A 2,068-nucleotide genomic window follows, 5' to 3' on the forward strand; every position below is an offset into this window, starting at 1 on the left:
TCACACAATCTCTGTCGGGTTGGGAGGTCACTCGGTGGAGACCTATGTGTCTGAGAAATGGTAATATCTGTAAACAGCATTTCACATAAACAGGGTTGAAATGATGTTGGGGTTGCTGGCACTCAAGAAACTCCTTCTAACCAGGAACTCACACATTAAAAATTTCAGCGACCACCAGACAGGTGTCCATCATGATCTAAGAAGGGGAATCTTTTTCAAGAACCCTAGTCACTGATCATTCCTATGATTTAGTTCTTTCAAGAGAGGAATCTGTTTCATCATTCCAGTTAACCTGTAGAGCTGTCTCTATGAGGTGGCCCATGCTTTGCCAGGTTGACAGTCTTAGGTACAGAGTGGAGTTTAGACCTAAATTTCTTCCACAAGATACTCAAAATTGTTTTGTTTCTCTAAGGGACCCATTTGCAACTGCAGAGAACCACCACTTCTCTATACATATCTGCAATTGTGAATTCTTAATAATTTTAAGCGATGCATTGACCCTTTGAACATAAATTGAACAGATGGTCTCTAATCTATCTATTTCCTCTGACAAGTTTGATTTGAAATTATGAAGATGCTATTATCATCCATAAGGAGAACTCTGCTCGTGTCCCGACTCCTGACTATGGCTGAATAGTCCATGGTTGTATTCCACTCCTTCAGCATCTGAGACTGAATTCTCCTCTTTGGTCAGCACAGTTGTACATGAAAGCAGGAAGTGAGAACACCTTTTTTCTTCCCATTTGACCCATAAACTTCACGCTTGTATTTACTTCCCCATATCTACTGGGATGCATCTTGGCGAAAAATAGTATATGATAAGCTGTAAAAGGTCTACTTCCCCTAGGCAATGCAAGTCAGTATGGAAGGCATGGATGGTGTACCTTAGGAAAAGGAACCCATGCTGTATACCCGAGACTTCTGACAGATCCTCTTAACTGTGCTTTTGCAGAGAGAGAGAGAGAGAGAGAGAGAGAGAGAGAGAGAGAGAGAGAGAGAGAGAGAGAGAGAGAGGTGCTAATACTTTATCTTCTCTTTCTGGTCAAGACAGGAAATCGGTTAAATTAACAGAATCCGCTATACTTTGCCCTGACAAATTCCCTGCGATAACCTCTGTCCAGACCAATGACCCCTTCTCTATCAGAGCTAACTGTAGACTTGTGACCTCCCTCATTAAGAAGGCAAATCTGAGAAAAATTGCATATTGTTTAACTTTTTTTAAAATACATTATGCAGAGTACCCCGGGTGTTACACGAGTCTTAAAGAAATATAAGCAATTCAGAATGCTTGCATTGGTGGGTCGATTGTGACACGTATAGTGTGGGTAGTGTGGCAGAGGTGAGGAAACCTGAACAGTATTAGCAGATAACCAATAATGGACGTCTAGCCTCTTCTTCATGATCGTTAGTTGGTAGACTTGTAAGTTTTTTCCCATCTTTCCAATGATTAATGGTGCTTATCGGTGTGACATGTCATCTGCTAGCAGACGAATTTAGCATAGATGATGCTTGTGGTTGGTTCTAAAATACATGAACCCATGGGTCTGCCATATACACACATTGAGTCTCTGCTTGCACGTTGATACACTGAGCCTGAGATAGGGAAGAAGACATTTATTTAGTATATTCTGTTGTAGTTGATTTCCTGTTATAGCCGAAATGGGACAGTTCATGAAAAATAGGGAAGACGGCATTTTAAGATAATATAAAGTTCATTCATTGGTTTGATACTTCTAATTCATCATTGTCTTTGGGTTTTCTGTATTTAACTTCTGATCAATATATTTTCATCAGTCTACAATTTTGATATGAATAATAGCATTTTAATTTCTTATGCAAACCTCATAGAAATGGCATATCCTCCATTATATACAGAGCAATCTGGATCTGTTACAATCCCTTGACCTTATGGGCTTGAAGATAAGAATTTTCCAAAGGAAACATGATGGGTTTGAGTGCTTTTCTTTATATGTAATTTATTTGATTTTATATTTCATCCTATTTATGTGCCACTATCTCTCCATTCAGGAAAACATGGAAATTATAGGAGGGACTAATCCTAAGTTTT

The sequence above is a fragment of the Palaemon carinicauda genome, chromosome 1 (assembly GCF_036898095.1).
Source record: "Palaemon carinicauda isolate YSFRI2023 chromosome 1, ASM3689809v2, whole genome shotgun sequence".
Classification (NCBI taxonomy): domain Eukaryota; kingdom Metazoa; phylum Arthropoda; class Malacostraca; order Decapoda; family Palaemonidae; genus Palaemon; species Palaemon carinicauda.